Raw genomic sequence first — 20,314 nt, forward strand, 5'->3', positions numbered from 1 at the left:
ATACCTGGGAACCTTCTTTGCTATTGAAGCTTTCACTGGTAACATCATCTTTCATTCTTGGCTCACATAACAAAAACTAAGTATCGATTTCCTCTTTGTGGCTTATCTATAGATTCTTAGTTTTCTAACATTAATTCTTAAGTATTGCAGTAATTAAAATAATAGCTATGACACTAGTGAATTATCAAATTTCTCTTTTTTATTATCCCATTATTCCAATAAATGTTTAGAGAACTTTCAGGTTTATTTCTTATCTCTCCAATTAGAAAAATAATCTTTTTAAAGTTTGTATCACCATTTCACCATTTTCTCTTAATGAGGGAGACTGAACACAAAGGTTTTTCTATAACAAATAGTGTAGATTAAACACCAGATCATTCTGGGTGGTGAGAGTGAATTATGAAATAGGGTTTTGAAAATTGTAGCAAGGTGCTTGACAGACTTGGAGTTTCCTAACTTCTTGATAAGATTGGTTTATTCTGATGACACGCATAGTTTATATATATTGAGAGTTTATATATTGAGAGTACAAAAATGCATTCTCATTAGTAAAAGCCCTGAGAAGTTGTCTAGCATTAAAAAAAATTCACCAATGTTTTTGCACTGAAGTGGTGTGATAACATCTGGCAAAGGTTAAATGCTCTACCAGAAAAATCTAGAAACAAGTCCAAGTTTTAAAAGTTGCTTAGAAGTGGGCTTAGATGCATCATGGCCAGCTGAATAGAGAATGGAGTCATCTAAATAGAGAATGATTCCATTCTTTGTTCTCAGTTTGAATTCCAGCTCTATCATTAGTTCTATGAATTTTGGCAAGTTGATTAATCTCACTAAGACATGTTTCTTCACCTATAAAATAAAAATAATAGCATATCTTATGTAAGGCTTTTGTGAGGATTAACCAGAATAATGAATGAATTGTATCTGGTACACATAAGATGCTCAAAAAATCTGGCTCCTTTTAATTTTAAATATCAAAGTCTATTTGATGTAGTTTATTTGAAGTATTTAAGATTTTTAATATTATGAATATTGTAAGGAAAAATCAAGGGGATTTTGAATATTAAAAATATGGGCTATTTAAATTGGTGAATAGCATTTGAAAAAGAATTTTAAATTCTATTTTTATGATAAACATGTGCAATGACTTAGTTCTTTAAAAAATTTAGCCTGATAATTTGGTTCTTTCATGGTGTAATTAGTCTCCTCATCTGAAAGAGTTAAGCTACCTTAGCCTAAAGGGTGTGTTAAAGACCTTTAATCTGTTTCCTTTTAGCTTCCTTCTCATAAGTCACTGAGTTCAGGAAAAAGACATTCTCAGTGAGTTGCTTTTATTACGTACTCCTGTGACAGCCCATTGTTAGCTGAAAATTAACTGTAGAGTTTTATTCATATGTATTGTAAAAACCAAAGCAATTTTACAAAAATGAGCATTACACATCAAGGTAACATTTATGCTTCATTTGCAAATTAGTATAGGAATTTTTAGTTGAAATAGTTGTTTAGTGGTACCAATTTTGACCCTATATTACTATGTTCCTTCAGGCCATTTTCTTATATGACTCTTTCACTTTCTGGTGTTTGTAAAATGGTCAGTTGCAATGATGATGTTCAGCTTTGAAATGTTAAGCTTATCTTATTAAGATACTGCAAAACACATTATAAAATATTTGTAATCATAAGAACTCTAGTGGCCTAGGACAAATGAGCAGAATAAGTAGCTTTCTTTCTTTCTTTTTTTTCTCATTAGGGAGTAAATTTAAATAGAAATTATAGAAAAGGTAATTAATATTGTTCTCTAAATATTGAGTCATCCAGAAGTAGTTATCCCTCTCACAAAAGGGAGCATTGTTATTTAATAAGATTATAGAACAGTTGATTATCTGGCATGCTGTGGCTCATTGTGGATTGGTGAGGGATTTATTAAGCACTGGGAATTTTATATTTGCATTTCATACATGGAACATTATGATTTTCAGCACTTTTTGTGCTTAAAAATGACATGTGTATTTATATTTTCATTTTGCACATGAGAAAACTAAGGCTTAGAGAAGTCAAACTTTTTAAATTTTTTAAAGATTTTATTTATTTATTTTTATAGAGGGAAGGGAGGGAGAAAGAGAGAAAGAGAGAGAAACATCAATGTGCGGTTGCTGGGGGTCATGGCCTGCAACCCAGGTATGTGCCCTGACTAGGAGTAGAACCTGCGATGCTTTGGTTCGCAGCCCACACTCAATCAACTGAGCTACGCCAGCCAGGGTGAAGTCAAACTTTTTATTTTGGGGGTCATATTGTTTAAAATTGGCAATGAAACTTCAACCCAATGTAGTTGGATTTCAATTCTTAATCTTTGTTGTCATTTAGCTTTGTTCTTAATTATATTTTAAGTGCCTCGCTGACTAAAATATAAAATATATTTGTATCTTGTTCCCAATAAAAACTTGTTCATTCATTCATGTACATTGATACCTAGGACAAAGGACCTAAGTTATCCTGGCAGTAATTGCAGAGTGGTAGGTGATGAGGTTAGAAGGCAGACCTGGGTCAGATCACATAGGGGTACATAATTTATGTGCAGTTGGAAAGCACAATAATGGTTAATTAGAGGATAGACAAGATGATTCCTATGGTTTCTGGTGGTGTGTGTACTTTGGTGATGGGGGTTGAGGGTGGTAAGAATGGAAACAAAGGTCCCAGAGAGAAGAGATGTGTGCCATGGCCAAGCTGGAGGAGAAGCCATGTATGTGACTTCCACTGCAATGAGCTGGATGTGGATAGTAAGGGAAAAGAGGAACCTTGAGTAATCCCTTGACTTTTGTTGTGCATGCTGGTAGGTGATGATGCCATTTATTGACAAAAGAGAACACGAGGTAGAACAGATTTAATGGTGGGATTGAGAAATTCATTGTTTTGTTAGGACCAAGTTAAATTTAAGTATTAGTTTGAACTATGCGAATCTTATATTCAACTTTTGTCCATTGAAAATGGTAATTTCATATAGTTCAACATAATATCTATTAGATATCCTCATGGAGATATCAAATAGGTCATTGCACACGTAAGTCTAAAGTGCCAGGAAGCAATCTAGGATGAATACATAGATTTGAGAGTCATCACACTGGGACCAGATGAAATGAAAACAGGAGTGTATTGACAGAGTAAAGTACAATACAAGTCCCAAGATAATCTGAAGTGGAGGCAAGAAGAATGGTATGGGTTGTCAAGATGTGGAAAGTTACCAGTGAGATTATTCTCTGCCACTATTATCAGAACATTGTTATTTGTGTGCATTTTTCTTGGAATCTGAATGTGAAACCTAACCTCTCTCTGCTTACGCATTTTGCATCCTATTGGATAAGTGAGTCTTGGGCTAATCTGAAGCTTTTTTTAACGCCCGTATGTGGTACAATAGAGTCTGAGGAATAAACTGTTGGAACAGTTGGTAGAGGTGATAAATAGAACTTTCATGGCCGAAATAGCTGTTACTTTTTTTTTTTTTTTGGCAAGAGTGTAGCTTTTCAACTTGTTGTCAATATGCATGTACATATATACACATGCATAACTCATCAAAACGCTGCTATGTTGTAAGTGTCGAAAGTGAAAATGTGGTAAATTGGGGAATGGACTTTAGAAACAGATACATGTAACAGCAGCAACAAGACCTTCTCTGTTGCCTACCATTTTTTTCTTAGAACCTGACATATAATAGATTCTTAGTTAATATGTATTGAATGAGTTAAGGTATTAAATTACAAGGGTTAAAGATGAAAATCTGGACATAAATGGTTCTTTTTTAAAATTTAATCTTGATTGTATTTTTCCCATTACCATTCTAGTCCCCTTACACCACACTCCCCTCAGCAATCACCACACACTGTTGTCCATGTCCATGAGTCCTTTTTCTTTTTGCTCAATTCCTTCACTCCCTTTTTATGGTAATTTTGCATAGTAAATTCTTCATGTGACTTGATGACTGCTGCTTGCTTCCCACTTCCTAACTGGGTTTTGCTTTGCTGGCCCTGCATTACACGTTCCACCTCCGAGTCATGATATACTTGGTAATTTACTCAGCAGTAAATGGAGAGCTTAAAAATGTTGGGCACTTAACACTGATCTTCTGCTCAGGTCAGAACTCTTGGATATGTATTGCCACTAAATACCTAGTGACTCTCAAGTCCCACTCCTCTGCTAGGTCTTATATGCTACCTGATTCTGGCTGAGGGTAGCTTCAAACCCCTTACTTTACCATTGTCTGACTTACCTGTAGAATACTGAAATTCCTAGTTACTTTTCCTGAGCCCTTCACTGTGGTAACAAATGTGTAAGTTATAAATATAGGGAAATGAAAGCGTTATCCTGTGGCAAAGACATGATATAGTTTTAATTCCTCATAATACAGACCGTATTTCATAGCTGTACTCATATTAGCCATCAGAGAAGTTGGAGAGATAAAGGATATAGCCCAAAGGGGACGTTGATCTTTGTAGCAACTGAATCTTCTTATTTGTCATGTTCAGTAAGGAAAGCATACCACTAATAGGTGTGTGTGTGCGCGCCCATGCGCACATGTGTACTGGTTAGGTTTTTCTAGATGCTGGGTCATAACATCATATCTGAAAGTAGAGTTAGGTTTACATTTTTCCTTCTGATCTGGATTCTTTTTTTGTTTGTTTTTATTTTTATTATTTTTATTCTTGTCCTAGCTAGAATCTCCAGTGTAATGTTGAATAGACATGATGAGAATGGACATCCCTATTTGTTCCTAATTTTAGGTAGAAAACATTCAGGCTTTTACCACTAAGTATAATGATAACAATGGATTTTGTATACATGTCCTTTATCAGGTTGAGAAAGTTTCCTTCTATTCTTACTTTCTTGATAGTTTTTGTCATGGTATTTGTCACATACTTTTGCTACATTTATGAGACAATTATGTGCTGTTGTTCTTTATTCTGTTGATACAGTGTGTTACATTGATTTACTTTGGGATGTTAAGCCAACCTTGTATTCTGGAAAAATTCCATTTCATAATGCTGTATGAATTATGATATTTACTATGATTGTTAGGATTTTGTTGAGGATTTTTCATGTAAATTCATAAGAGATACCAGTCTTTAGTTTCCTTTTTCGTGTCATTATCTTGTTTTGGTACCAGTGTAATGTGGCCTTGTAGAATGAATTGAAAAGTATTCCTTCCTATATTTTGGAAATTTGTGAAGAGTCAGTATTAATTATTACATAAATATTAGATGGAATTCTCCAATGAAATGGTATAGGCATGGTCTTTCTTTGTGAGAAGTTTTTAAATTACTGATCAATCATATTTAGTTGCCTTAGGTCTATTCAGATTTTCTATTTATTATTGAGTCAAATTTGATCATTTGCCTTTTTTTTTGAATCTGTGCTCTTCATCAAGTTCAAAGAATTCCTTACAATTCTTTTTATTTCTGTAAGGTTGATAGGGATGTTCTCTCATTTTTTAATCATAATTGTTTGAGTCTTCCCTTTTTTTCTTGGTCAATCTTGCCCAAGATTTTGCTGACATTTTTCAATCTTGCTGAAGATTTGTTTTCTTTTTTTGTTGATTTTCTGCATTGTTTTTCACTTGTTTATTTCAGTAATTTGTATGCTAATCTTTATTATTTCCTTTATTCTTTTAGATTTCATTTGTGTTTACATTGCTACTATTCTTAGGTAACTGGCAATAATATTAATTTTTGAGATATTTCTTCTTTTTTAAATGTGTTTACAAATATAAATATCCCTCAATGCATTGCTTATGCTGCATCTTAAAAGTTTTATTTTTTCTTCATTCATCTGAAATGGCTTTCTAATTTCCCTTTTGATTTTTTTGACACATTGGTTATTTAGGAATGTGTTACATAGTTTCTACATGTTTGTGAATTTTCCAAATTACCTTTTGTTATTGCTTCCTAACTTTATTTCTTTGTGGTTGAAGAACCAACTTTGTGTGATTTCAGTTGTTCAAATATTCAGTGAATCTATTTCTAGTAACATTATTTTCTTTTGCAGTATATTTTGTCTGATAGTAATGTGACCATTTTTGCTTTTCTGCATCATTGTTTGTATGGTAGACTTTTACTTTCATCCTATTTGTATCTTTGAATATAAAGAATGTCTTTCCCATAGACAGCATATTTGGTTGCTATTTGTTGTTTTTTTCCAGGCTAAGACTCTCCATCTGATTGAATTGTTTAATATATCCATATTTAATGTTATTGATCATATGATTGGATTTATGTTTGCCATTTAACTTTTTATTTTATACTATATATATATGTGTGTACACACACACATACACACACATGTATATGGTATGTGTAAAAATATATATCATTTTCTTACTTGGTATAGGGCATATAGTATACATCATAATTTACTCAGATTTATGTTAACTTAATTTCGATGAGTTATTGAAACGTTACTCCTGTATGGCTCTACATTTGCTTCCTATTGTGTGTGTATGGGTATATACGCACACATAAGTATATGCATGCATATGTATGTGTGGATAGAAAAGGTCACAGAGAGATGACTTATGTTACAAACCAGATAATACTTTGTTATAATTATTAATTTAGATACATTTTATGTATTTTAAGAAAGCTGAGAGTAAGGGAGAGCCAGTATATATTTATAGAGTTTTGTTATGTTTAATTTTTTATTTACCACTTCATTTCTTTCTTTGGATTCACTTTACCATAAGGTGTCATTTTCTTTTTTTTTTAAGATTTTATTTATTTATTTTTAGGGAGGGGTGGGAGGGAGGGAGAGAAAGAGAGAGAGAGGGAGGGAGAGGGAGAAACATCAATGTGCGGTTGCTGGGGGTTATGGCCTACAACCCAGGAATGTACCCTGGCTGGGAATAGAACCTGGGACACTTTGGTTCCCAGCCCGCGCTCAGTCCACTGAGCTACACCAGCCAGGGCTCATTTTCTTAATTCAGCACAACTTTTCTCCCACTTTTTTGTATTGTTATAAATATATTACATTTCTGTATGTTATAGGCCCAACAATACAATTATGTAAATATATTTTATTTTATACAACTACATTAACATAAGTCAAGAGAAGAAAGGAGAAGATGCAATTATATTGTCCTTTATAACTTTTTAATAATTACCTATAGTGACACATTTTACTTTTTAATGTGGGTGCACATTCCTGTTGGATGGTCCTTGCTTTCAGCCTTCAGAATTTCCTTTAGTATTTCTTGAAAGCAGATGTGCTTGCTATATAATGGATTCTCTTAGTTTTTGTTGACCTGAGAATGTCTGTATTTGTCTTCATATTTGAAAGGTTATTTTGCTGAACATGAAAATTTTTAAAAGTATTTTTATTGATTATGCTATTATACTTTGCCCAATTTTTTCTCCCTTTATCCCCCCTCCATCCTGCCCCCCCAACCACCTAGCATTCTCCACCCCTCTTAATTCATGTCCATAGATTGTACACATAAGTTCTTTGAGTTGTTTCCCATACCATTTTTATCTCCCCCCATCTATTTTAGGCCTACTAATTATGCTTCCTCTTCCCTGTACTTTTCCCCCGCATTCCTCTCCTCCCATTCCCCACTGAAATCCCTCCATGTGATCTCCATTTCTCTGATTCTGTTCCTGTTCTAGTTGTTTGCTTAGTTTTTGTGTTCATTTTTTTCTTTTCTTTTAGGTCCGTTTGTTGATAGTTACGAGTTTGTTGCCATTTTACTGTTCATATTTTTTATCTTCTTTTTCTTAGATAAGTCCCTTTAACATTGCATATAATAAGGAATAAGGGCTTGGTGATGATGAACTCCTTTAACTTGACCTTATCTGGGAAGCACTTTATCTGTTTTTCCATTCTAAATGAAAGCTTTGCTGGATAGAGTAATCTTGGATGTAGGTCCTTGCCTTTCATGACTTGGAATACTTCTTTCCAGCCCCTTCTTGCCGGCAAGGTTTCTTGTGAGAAATCAGCTGATAGTCTAATAGGAACCCCTTTGTAAGTAACTCTCTCCTTTCTTCTTGCTGCTTTTAGGATTCTCTCTTTATATTTAATCTTGGGTAAGTTAATGATGATGTGCCTTGGTGTGTTCCTCCTTGGGTCCAACTTCTTTGGGACTCTCTGAGCTTCCTGGACTTCCTGGAAGTCTATCTCCTTTGCCAGATTGGGGAAGCTCTCCTTCATTATTTGTTCAAATAAATTTTCAGTTCCTTGAAGTTGTTCTTCTCCTTCTGGCACCCCTACAATTCAGATATTGGAGCATTTCATGGTGTTCCAGAGGTTTGTAAGACTCTCTTTACTTTTTTTGAATTCTTGTCTCTTCATTCTGTTCTCATTGGATGTTTATTTTTTCCCTTTGTTCCAAATTGTTGATGTGAGTCCTGGTTTCCTTCCCGTCACTGTTGGTTCCCTGAATATTTTGCTTTATTTCATTTTGAGTACCTTTCATTTTTTGACCAAGCTCAATCAGGTCTGTGAGCATTTTGATTACCAGGGCTTTAAATTCTCCATCAGATAGGTTGGCTATGTCCTCATAGTTTAGTTCTCTTTCTGAGGTTATGCTCTCTTTCATTTGGGCCATATTTCTTTGTTTTGGTACAGCTGATAAGTTGTAAGGGGGCCTGAGGTATTCACCCAGGCAGGGCAACCCTCCTTACTGCACTGTAGCTCTGCCTGTGGGGGAGGGGCCAGGGAGGGAACAATGCAGCTCACCTGCTCCTCCCTAGTGCACTTTCTGTCAGACTCTTGGGTGAGACTGGGAGTTTCTCCCAATGTAGCAACCCCCATATCAACTCTGAGTCTCAGTTACCCCTTAAGTCATCCTGCCTGTGCAGTGTGCAGCCTGTGCAGTGTGCAGCCTGCCACCTTGCTGCAGCCAGCCCTGTTCCCAAGGTCTGCTGACTTGCTCCGGTTTTTCTCTGCTGTCCACCCTACGACCTTACCAGTCTGGTTGTTCCGATTGACTTTTTCTTTAATTCCTTGGTTGTTGGAGTTCCTTGGTTTGATTTTCTGGTGCTTCTTCTGGTTTATGGATTTTTAGGTTGGTTGTTATCCTCCTTTTGGTTGTGTGAAGAAGTGAAGGGCTTCTACCTATGCCTCCATCTTGGCCAGGACTCTGAATTTGAAAATCCTGACTGACTGGTTTTCCTCTCAGCACTCTGAAAATATCATCCCACTGCCTTATGTTCTCCATTGTTTTTATGAAAAAACAGTCATTCTTCAGAGGGTGCCTTTCTATGTGCCAAATTGTTTTCCTCTTGCTGCTTTCAAGGTTTTCTCATGCTCCTTGTTTGTTTATTTGTTTAGTAATTTTTCCACACTATTTTAATAAAGTCCATTTCTTCTTCCACAGTTTGTAGCCTCTGATGTTTCTCAGGGGCACAGCCCTGGGCATGTGCACAGTCACCCTGACATCTATTTTTATCAAGAGGTCAAAGTAGCTTCAGTCAATCTCTTTTTGACTGTCTCTTACTCTGGTTTCCCTGTTAAATTCCTAACTGCTCTATCTCCACTAGTATCATCCCCAGCTGTTAGCCTCTTCTAGTTGTTTTCAGATTGCTCTATTGTTTTGAACAACAACTAGGGAAATGATTTCTCTGTAGTTTGATCCAATTAAATTTGAATCCATTTCATAGGCTTTCTTTCGGACAAGAGTTTTTTCTGTTAAAACCTGTAGGTTGTCTGCTGTTATCCTTTTTTTTTAAACTCTCATGGAGCAACTAGTCTCAGTTTATCAACATAAAATCTTCTATCTTTTTAAGCATCCTTAGACTTGCAGTTTCAACGATGGCCTAAATAAAGTCACTTCCCTTAAAGAAACCTATGGAACATCCTGTTCTTATGGCATGCCCCTTCTTCTGTGCAGAACACTTGAACCATTGTTTCAGAACTGGGGAAGGCAGAGGCTTACTTTACTAGGGGTGACACCTTTGTTATAATGAGTGGGGTATTTGACAGGGGTGGTAGTCCTTTTTCTTGCCTTTTTATTGAGCCTGAATGCTAGGAACTTCATTATGCAAGTGTGATCAGGGCCAAGGCCATCATCCAGACACATGTAGGTAGTCATTTTGTTTTTCTTGCTTGGTTCTTGCTTGGAATAGTTTTGTTAACACTGAGCTGGACAAGATGAGGAATGCTGAACTATTCCTCTTGGGGAGAAACCATAGCCCTAGAGTAGAATTGTGGGAGAGAGAGAGCTCTGTGTTCTTGGCTACTCATCCTTGATCCTTGCAGTATAGCTTCTATTAGGCTGAACTGGGTAGGCAGAAGGGGATCATTGCTCAAATGCCATAGACTTTCACTGTTTTTATTGAGACTTATCAACTTTTTTTGGACAAATGTTTCTCGTGTTGCATTTCTTTAGAAGATTTCCTGACATTTGAAGTGGTTGTTTTACATAATTTTTACCTGTTATGGCTGTTTCCCCAAGGAAGGCGTCTAGGGAGGTTTTTATACCTCTATTCCAGAAGCATGCTTTCAAATGTATTTATTTTTTGTCTGCATAGTGTGCTGTCTCCAAATGATCATTGTGAAATTGAAATTTTCTGTAAGTTAATGAGACTTTAGATGGGTGAGAAAAACCAAGGAATTCCAGAGATCCAATATGGATTATTTATTCTTTGGATTTGTAAAACAACTTTATACTAAGGCGCTCAGGTGTTTATTGTTGTTTGGTAATGCTTACCAAAGATGTGTGGAAGTGAAAATAGATAGAAATGCTGTCTTGATAGATTACATTTTATGACATACAACACTGACATTACATGTAATCTTTTTCATTTGCTAAAATCATGTTAATGTTCAAGAAAGTTTTATATCTATTAATATCACCACTGTTTTCTACAACAATGAATAAATAAAACTGTTACTGATCCACTTTATAACTGTACAGTTTATTAATCTTCCATAGCAAAGTGGAAAGGAAAATCTGATCTAGATTGTGGAAACTCCTGATTAACTTAGCCCAATTTTGTTTCTCAAAAAACAAAGTTGGACACTTTAATATGCATAATGCCATTTTCAAAGAATCAGCAGCCACAGGAGTCTAATATGAGAATATTTAACAAGGGAAAGAAGGGAAAAGGTCATCAAGGAACATCTCTAAAGAACCCATGGACAAAGCCAAAGAGGGGAAGTATTGAGGGTGGGAGGTGGTGGTGGGTGGGGTGGGGGAAAGTGGTGGCAGGAAAATGGAGACAACTGTACTTGAACAACAATAAAAAATTCAAAAAAATAATATTTAACTGAATATTATTGGTATCTTTATGAAGTTTTGAAATATAGCTTATATCAATAGCTAAAATGTGGATATCTACAGGCATATTACACTTTAAGTAGAGAAAATATATGGAAATTTAGAATAGATATATTTATGAAAAATGTATTAATTTTTAAAATAAGAAATTCCATATTGAATATCAACAGTAATTGAAAAAATACAAATATGAAAAAGTAAGGAATCCCGAAAGAGTTCTTGAGATTCCTCATGTAGCATTCTTAACATTTACTTTGTTTTACAAAAATTTGTATATGTTTATATATAAAGTATACATTGATACATATATTTTTTTAAAGTGCATTATCTTTTTTTTAAGATTTATTTATTTTTAGAGAGAAGAGAAAGGAGAGAGTAAGAGGGAGGGAAACATCAATGTGTGGTTGCCTCTCATATGCCCCCAACTGGGGACCTGGCCCACAACCCAGGCATGTGCCCTGACTGGGAATCCAACCAGTGACCCTTTGGTTTGCAGGCCAGTGCTCAATCCACTGAGCCATACCAGCCAGGGCTGATACTTATATTTCCTTTAATGAACATAGTTTTCCTCTCTGTATTTATTCTGCCTCTACCAGTAAGGGCATTTTTTTTAATGATAGAGATTTTCAAACCACACATCAGGAAAAACTTAACTCTACTGCTTGTCATCACCAGTACAATACTTTGATTAACACTATTTCCCAGTCCCATTAAAAATACTGCCAGAATCCAATTTATTAGTTGCAAAGAAAGAACTAGTTTAATCAGCATGATCATCATATATTTTCTTTATTGGAGAGATAAACATGGGAAGTAAAATTATAATCAGAAGGTTGCTTAGTGACCATGGAATCTGAACAATAGTTAATTTTCAATAATGGAATGATTCATAGTATGAAGCCACTTTGTTTTGACTATAATTTTGCATTTTCACCCTCTTGGCTCTATTGCCAATAAATCATATTCAATTTATAGGAATACAGCCTATAAAAATTAGGACATCTCAGACATAAGGTTAGTAATTCTAAACATTTACTATATAAATCAAAATGATAAATGCAAAGTTTTGACATTCACCAAAATATTTTGCAAGCTCAGCATTTGCCCTTTTTAACAATCTCAGATCTCTATTCCTAGAGTAAGCTTCACAGAATCTACTGATTACAGATTCCTTTTAATGCAAAGGAATGCATTCCTTTTAATGCAGTATCCCACACCAACATTATAACCGTGACCAATCACAGAAGAGTGAAAGAACACAGTTTAAGCAAGGGAAGTCTTTAGAAAACAGACCATCAATAGCCATTGCACAAGTATGGTAATATCTAATGTTTGCTTCCAGTGTTTCAGATACTGTCCACTTTATATGTGTATTTTTGTTTAGCTGTCACAATAGGTAGGAAAACGTTTGTTTTGTAGAAGAGGAAACTCAAACTGTGGGTGTTCATGTGATATATCTAAGTTTCACAGCTAGCTAATGATGGCACTGTGACTTATACCTTAGGAGCCTAACTCCAGCTCTGCTACATTGCATCTGAAATTATTTTTTTCTCATCTTTAGTTTATTTCCTTAGGTTTCACAGATTTCAAACACGTGTTTATTGATACTCTTCTAGATGCAATTGGAATTCTCTCTGTTTTTTCAACTTGGCTAGTTAGAATGATAGAGGAAGCTATCCCTTATAGTCATGGGTATTTCCAGCAGGCTTTGTGACTTGGCCTGTTCTCCCTAGTGTAAAAATACATAATTTTCAGATAGTTAAGACGAAGGATGTAAGAATGAGGGCAAAGCATAGTTCTCCAGGCATTATTCTACTGCTGTCTGCATACTATCTCATTTAATCTATGGTAAAATTCTGTGGGATGGGCATTGTTGTCTCCAGTTTTACAGATAAAGAAACAGAGTCAGTGAGGCTAACTAATATGCTTTTGGCTCCATAGTTTTTAAGTATTGGTTCTGAATTGTGTCCATTTGTTCTGAAGATATGGCTCTTTTCCAATAGTTCCTGTCATATCCTCAGATGATTCCTGTGTGCTTGACATTTCAAGCTTTCTGAGTAAGCTATCATCAGAATGTTTCTGTGGAGACAGTTATTATTAATCCTATATTAAGAAGAAGAAACTAAGAATCAAAAAAGACTAGTCATAAATGTTTACATAGTTCATCTTGAGATTGCTATGGAAGATTAATAAACTGTACAGTTATAAAGTGGATCAGTAACAGTTTTATTTATTCATTGTTGTAGAAAACAGTGGTGATATTAATAGATATAAAACTTTCTTGAACATTAACATGATTTTAGCAAATGAAAAAGATTACATGTAATGTCAGTGTTGTATGTCATAAAATGTAATCTATCAAGACAGCATTTCTATTTATTATAAAACATTAGTTATTAAAATAAGCACTTATAATTCTAGAGCAGGGACCATGTCCAGTTCTTTTTTTTTACTTTCTGAAACATTACACAAATGGACACTAAATAAATGTGAATTAATGGAGAAAACAAAATATATTTCAGTGTATTTAAAACTCAAATAAGCAAAATAGGAATTTGTGTTGGTTGTGGTAGTGGAAAAGATACTCATTGTGGGTTAGGTAACATATAGCCATTATTAGTCTGCTTTCTCCAGAAAGGAAGGGGCAGGGAGAGAAGAGGAGAAGGAGTGAGAAGGAAAGGGAAGGATACTAAAAGAGAAAGAAAGGGAGAGAGAAAGAGAGAGAAACTGAGATCTGTTATAAGGAATCAGCTCACGTAATTATGAAGGCTGAGAAATCCTAAGATCTGTAGTTGGCAAGCTGTATGGATACCCAGGAGAGCTGTGGTGTTAGTTCCATTCTGAGTCCCAGCACAAAGGCAGGAGCAGACCAATGTCCCAAATACCTGGGCAGCCTGTGGACCAATTAAGTTGAGGCATAAAATTATCCCACTGCTCAATTTTTTGTTGTCATTTGAAAAGAAGTAATCTGCAGTTAAGGCTCCAGACCAATGGCAAAAGGCTACACAGTTGGTAGCTAGCAAATATATTACAGTTTTTATAGAATAATAACTCTGACACTTCAGCTTGTATTTGATGACAACTGACATGACATTATAGAAACATGATTATTATCGAATGACTTATTCATTTAAAACAATTACAAAAGAGAAATACAAAAATTAAAACAAATGTGTATCATGATTAAAAAATAGCATTTTCTCTTTTATAGTTGCATTTCTCTGAGGTAAATAGTTATAATGGTTGACATATTTCTTTCTAGCTTTTTTCTGTGCACATGGAATTAATTATTTCTGTTATGTTCGTTTGGGTCTCCAAGAAACAGATGTAAGAATAGAACCAGATGTGCAAGAGGTTAAATGGAGGAGACACCTGTGAAGGACAAAGGAGAGTAAGCAGGTGGTCTTGGAAAGTTTTCACACTGTGATGATCTGACATCTGTAAAAAGAGTAGTGGGGGAAAATTGGGTAGGAAGAAGCTCAGACAGCAAAATCATTTGAGAAAGTCTCAACCAGTCCATTGAGATGTCCTCAAATGAATTTTGCCCCAAATAGAATCCTGTGTCTAGTAGGAATGTCCTGATTCTAGGAGCCCCTGCATGCTCAGTCACTGACTGAGAACAGACTGGGGAAGTGTGCCCTCAGCATGATCAGTGTGGTGGATCTAAAGGTGGTGGCTGCTGGAGCTGTCAATCATGCTCCGCACAGTTGGTTCTCTTAAAGGAAGATCCGAGCAGAGCAACTATATGGCAGCCCCTCACATGCATGCCATATTCTACTCAATGTCACCATAGTATAAATTTATATAATATGTTTTTGACTGAAAATTTGTCATGAAATACTTTCATAATCTTTCTTAAGATGAATAGTTTTCAATTGTGTGTCTTCAGAACAATTTAACCAGCCAACCCAATATCTGAATTACTTATTTGAGAAATATTTTATATCAACTGTGTAAACTGATAAAGTATTATTATATTTGATTTTTCATTCATAAGATGTTTTTTATTTATTTTTCATAAGGTACATTTTAAATTATAATAGTATAGCTATATATTGTGTTATTCAACATTCACAGACACATTATACATCCAGTGTGCCTCAAATATGAGATACAGTGAAAGCCTGACATGCCTAGGCTAGTTTGTAATGCTTGGAAATAACCTTATTCCTGCAAACAGGTATTAGTATTTGTTTAAAGAAGACTCTACTGTCATATTCCTACTGTGATTTTTTGTGGAGGATTAATTCAATAGGATAGAAATTATGGGTGGTAGTACTGTTTAAATAGATGGGGAATTTAATTTTTATCCTTTGCACACCTGTCACATATTTAAGATAAGGTCTGAATAAATCTGTCTCTTTATACATTTATATGAAAAAATAAAATTATACTTTAGTATTATTGGAATAGTAGGAAATGTCTGATGATTACTGAGAGCTTCTAAAAAGATTTGCATATAAGAACCCTCTATTTAAAGACACTTTTGTAATTTTAGTATGATTTGAGCTTCTGGGTCTTTAAAAATAGGGTAAGATTAACTCTTAGGCATTTCCAACTAAAGGTTCATTGTTCTTATGTTTCTGTATGAATTTCTTGCCTCTGGAATAAGTTTAATTGGGCCATTTTATTATACTAAAAGCATTTTATTATGTTGACCATAAACTAAAACTAAAACTTTGAACTTGGGTGGAATTGCATTTATTTGTGATAAGGTCTTTTGAAATTAAAAAAGTAAATTATGGTAAGTTAAATAATCATTAAATCTAATAAAAGTCTTGTTACTATGTGCATTATGGAGAAATGCTTAAAAGTACAACTTTTAAAATAAACATTATAACCTGTTTAAATATGTATGAATTCATTAAAGCTGGATATTTCAATTATTCAGATAATTTTAAGGAAAGTTTTTTTTAAATAAAGTTGATGTTCATAGATGGAAAATAATGAAATGAATGATATAAAATATATTTAGAAACATCCATATTTTGACTAGTACATACAAGTTATCTCATTTTATAATTTACAAGGCCAAAATCCTCTTCTTTTTTCTATTTGTTTGTTTTTTCTCTTTTCTTTTTTTCTCTTTTTCTTTTCTTTTTTTTGTGCAGCAGATGGACCATAGAATATCAGAAAAAAATATTTTCACTTCCTCACAAAAGTGGATGGTGGAATAAAACTCTAATGTTAAGCGTGGGATCTTTACTTTTTGGTTTTAATGTTTATCTGATGTAATTTTTTTTTTTAGAGAGGGAACGGAGGGCGATAGAGAGAGAAACATCAATGTGCAGTTGCTGGGGGTCATGGCCTGCAACCCAGGCATGTACCCTGACTGGGAATCGAACCTACGACACTTTGGTTCGCAGCCCGAGCTCAATCCACTGAGCTACGCCAGCCAGGGCTATCTGATGTAATTTTAAATTGTTGTCAGAGGTTCTGGGATAGCATTAAGCTGAAATCAAATGTTAAGAGCCCATTTCTGTCTCTTCCAAATCCTTTTATCTCACTGTTTTGAACTATTTTTATGGTTGTTTTAAGACAATGCAATCTTGGGTTATAGACAGTTTGGAGAACATTTCTCTCTTGAGAGAACACAGAAGACTTCTTTTAATGTTAATTCAGAAAGTATGCAACCATATAAAGAATTGATGTATCTAGGGATTAACTTGATGACAGGCCCTCAAATGATTCTAAATGATAAAAACAAAGTATTAATCCATAGGTATACAATGCATGTAGCTCATAATTGTTTAAACTTTGGAAATGTACCTCTAATAAAAACATTAGAGATACTTTTAAATAATTTCCATTTTATTCATTCATCTTTTAAACAAGTATTCTTTAATGCTTATTTTAATCTAGATATTGTTCTACGTGATAGTGGTGCAGTGGTGGGCAAGACAGATAAAGTCACTGCCCACTTGGAACTCACACTTCTATCTGGAGAGGCAGACAATAGGCAAAGAGGGAAGTAGGTTAGCAAGATAGTTTGAGAGGTGAGTAAATACTATGGAGCAGGCAAGTGGGGGCTGTAGGGAGATGTGCTTAAACAGAGTGATGAGGTCAGAAAACAAATAATTTGATATAAAGAGTGATCTGGAAGTCTCTATGAGGAGGCATAATTTGAAATAAGACCTGAATAACAAGAATGAGCCTGCCATGCACAAATGCAGGAGCAGAGAAGGCAAGAGTGAATGAGAAGGCCTTCCGTGTGGGCAATGAAAAGAAAAAAAGGCTATTGTGGCAGAAACAGCACAGGGAGGGTAGATAACCTGCTATAAAAAGCAAGTAAGTAGGACTTTGTCAAGTGTATATAACTTATTTGGATCTAAACTTAAGTATACTGGTAAGTCTTTCAATAAGTAAGTCTTTTAAGTGAGGGTGATAAAAATATTTCTTAAAAACATGAAAAAATGTCTTTGGTATACATAAAAGATTGTGGAGGGACAAGTGATGGAGGCAGGGAGTCAAGTTGTAGAATTTTGAGCTGACCTGGCAAGAGATACTGTTAAATAAGAGTTTGGCCATAGCTGAGAAGATAGTTTCACAGGAAAATGAGATGTGCTCTAACTGTAAGTGAATTTTTGTAATTTTTATAAAATATATTCCTTTAAGGAAACACTTAATGTTATATAACTAGTTTTGGTGTAAATGGTGGTTTCAGAAAATATTGCCACTTTTTATATAAATATGTATATTATAATATAAATAAAATTGGGGTGTAAATTCAGAGTAAATACTTTGGAAAAAGTTTAGAACTTTGAAAATGAAATAAAATGTAAATATGCTTTAGATGATAATTTCAACCATGACTTCAATACAAGGAGCAGAAAAAGGGTGATCAAGTGTTGATTTTGGGAAGGAATTTTGCAGACATAAGTATGCAGTAGAAGATGCAATAGCTCTCACTGTGCATGTGAATTTTGGAACACTATCACAAAGAGAATCTCTAGTGAAAATATTTAAGGGTTTCATCAATTTCTTCAAGGACATAATCTGTGGCATTCAAAGAATGCTTTTTTCTAATGCAAATTTTGCAGGTACTCTGTTTTCTCTTTTTTCATAAGGCTATATCTTATAGTTTTGATTTGTCAGTGGCTTTGTATGTGTTTTGAACAGTTTTATTCCTCACTTTCATGAATTTAGTGAATTCTTGCAATTTTTGTGTACTCTGCAATTTCACTTTGGAACGTATGCATTTTATTTTCATTGAATTTTTTGGTTGTTTACAATAAAAGCCTAACTCCCAAAGACATTGATATGATTTCTGGGGAGATACTGTGTTATTAACTGATAGGAGAAGTTTTTTGACCATTAACATTATAAAAGTTTAGTTCATTTTGAGTATTTTCATGTTAAGATTACTTTTGTCACCCTGTGCACCCCATACAACACCAGCTAACAATATTAGAACTAACAAGAGCATATTGTTACACTTTCCTGTTTATAGTAATGCTTTTTTTGTAGTTTTTTGGGGGGTGGTTATGTTTCTAAGCTTTGTTTTCCTCCATCTGATGTTAGTTAGTAAATCCACTGCTCTATTCTATGTATACCTAGCTATGTGGCACACAATTTTTTTTAATGAATTTGGGTGACGTTCTGAATGGAGTTGGTTGAAACATTTCTTTTTCTTTCTATCTGTCTGTCTGTCTGTTGACCTTCCTACCTACCCATCTGAGCACTTAATATTCCTCTCCAGAATGTTAAGATTATCTTGACATTATTAACTGAAAGTTTTTAGTTTTTCATTCTCTAAGTTGATATATTAATTCTGGATTTATTCCTTCAAAAAAGAAGTCTCTTTAATAAATTTTGCATTACAGTTTTTCACTAAACACAACCCATTTTTATACTATTTCTTCTTTATCCACTTTATTTTAAAGGAGTATAATTTTTATTCCATCTTCATAAACAAGAATAAAAATAGTATCTACTAATGACTTCTTGAATTTCAGTTAGCTTGTATATTACAATATTTACCTTTTGTGAATAGATAAATCTTTATAGGATTTATGTTGAAGAAAAAGGGACATGAACTACTTGTAATCCTTATTTGACCATTTCTAGTTCTTAAAGTAGTTATACCAAAATTAGTATAATTGACATATAGTAATTATACCAAAATAATTATGCCTGCCTATTTAGCCAGGGCAGTATAATATAATTAATTTCATCTTTAAAACTTTATTTTTAAAATGATTTTAAGATGAATGTTTATATTAAAAAATCTTCATTTCAGAAAGGTTATTTTAACATTTACAATAATACATATTTGTGGATATATGTGGATATCGAGTTAGAGGACAAACATGATTAGTTAGGTATGTAAAAACTAATCTGGTGAATTGGTGGTAAATGTTTAAATTTCAGCAGTGTAAAACTAGAGGTGGTTAATAATAATTTTACTCTTAAAATGATACAGAAATTAAAATGTGTTAATTATTAAGTAATTACATCAAATCATTTTAAACACATCTCTGCTCATATTGCTGTATTTTAAAGAATGCCAGTGAAAGAATCTATCAGAAATTAAAATCAAACATTTTGTATTCTACTATGAGGTTAAGTCCAGGGTTAGTTGAAAATCAAATGTATCTTTCTGGGTATAGTGAGCATTTCATGCTTAATGCTGATCCAGCTGTTTTACTCTATGAAATATTAATTACATGATCTTGAGGATGAGAATCTCTTTTACAGTACCATTCTGTAGGAAAAATAGTTTAGTTCATCATTGTACTCCATTCTCTTGATTGAATAGACACATAGAATAAAATGCACTGCTTTCTTCTGACAGTCACATCCTGAGGCTCTGATTCAACACTTCTGTTATAACCTTACAGAATTTTTAGCCCTTTGAATTCAGATCTAGTTCTGCTGTAGCCTTTTGATATTTTGCAGCAACATACTTAAATTCCTTGGCTGTTCAATAGCCCTAGGTGTGAGGACCTTGAAACTGCAATAGTCACCTTTAAATTATCTCACTTATGACTTTAGCTAAATATTTAAAACTGTAGTCATCTTATAAAACACAGCATTAATAAATATAATTCTTATGGTAAT

General features: G+C 34.1%; 1 protein-coding gene across 6 annotated transcripts in view; it reads left to right on the forward strand.

Annotated features, from left to right (window-relative positions):
• The window catches only part of CCSER1 (coiled-coil serine rich protein 1), a 1,274,087-nt gene that overhangs the window by 100,664 nt on the left and 1,153,109 nt on the right, over positions 1-20,314 (forward strand). The gene's annotated exons all lie outside the window — the stretch shown is intronic.

Source organism: Phyllostomus hastatus, unplaced genomic scaffold (genome assembly GCF_019186645.2).
Source record: "Phyllostomus hastatus isolate PE091 unplaced genomic scaffold, TTU_PhHast_1.1 phas_scaffold_39, whole genome shotgun sequence".
Lineage (NCBI taxonomy): Eukaryota > Metazoa > Chordata > Mammalia > Chiroptera > Phyllostomidae > Phyllostomus > Phyllostomus hastatus.